This window comes from Octopus bimaculoides, chromosome 24 (genome assembly GCF_001194135.2).
Source record: "Octopus bimaculoides isolate UCB-OBI-ISO-001 chromosome 24, ASM119413v2, whole genome shotgun sequence".
NCBI lineage: Eukaryota > Metazoa > Mollusca > Cephalopoda > Octopoda > Octopodidae > Octopus > Octopus bimaculoides.
The window spans coordinates 2,460,054-2,460,721 of record NC_069004.1 but is presented as its reverse complement, the minus strand read 5'-3'; the positions used below and the strand labels follow the sequence as shown (position 1 = coordinate 2,460,721).

The 668-nt window shown below is 32.3% G+C and overlaps 1 protein-coding gene across 3 annotated transcripts in view; it reads left to right on the top strand.

Moving 5' to 3' along the window:
• The window catches only part of LOC106877522 (sialin), a 12,399-nt gene that overhangs the window by 1,458 nt on the left and 10,273 nt on the right, over positions 1 to 668 (top strand). The window lies entirely within an intron of this gene.

The following is a 668-nucleotide window of genomic DNA, read 5'->3' as shown; positions in this document are numbered from 1 at the left end:
TGTGTGTGTGTGTGTGTGTGTGTGTGTGTGTGTGTGTGTGTGTGTGTGTGTGTATAAAGATATAATTAAAGCAATACGTATATATAGATATATATACACAACAAAGCCTAATGGTGTGAATTTTCTAAAACTCTTTCTGGGACAAACGGTTTTCACAATGAATTCCAATTGAATCGGAATCTACATGACCTGAAGTGCATTTGCACCAACCATCCGTGCTCTCATTATCTGTTTTCTCTGTTAATCAGATATGTCACGCATTATCTGCAAAACATGAAAAAAAGAAGACAATAACATGATATACGATACGTTAATAATACATGTTAGTACATATACGGACTAGAATAGGATTTAATTTGTCATACTGCTAATAGAAAAATAGAAAGTGGGATTTTCCATTATTTTATTCGACAACGATGTATAAATATACATATATATTAAAATAAGAATCCCGATAGAATCAGGTACTTAAAAAGATATGTACCAGTAGGGTTGAATAAACCTGTGCTTCCGGCATATGTTTGGTAAGTTTCAGATAGGACATTCCGGATGTGTACACAGAGAAAACCAACCAATTATAAGCTCATTAATAAAAGAATGAGAACAGCTGTAATGAGCTGACAATCATCCATCGTATGTTATTATACATTTGATTATATATATATATA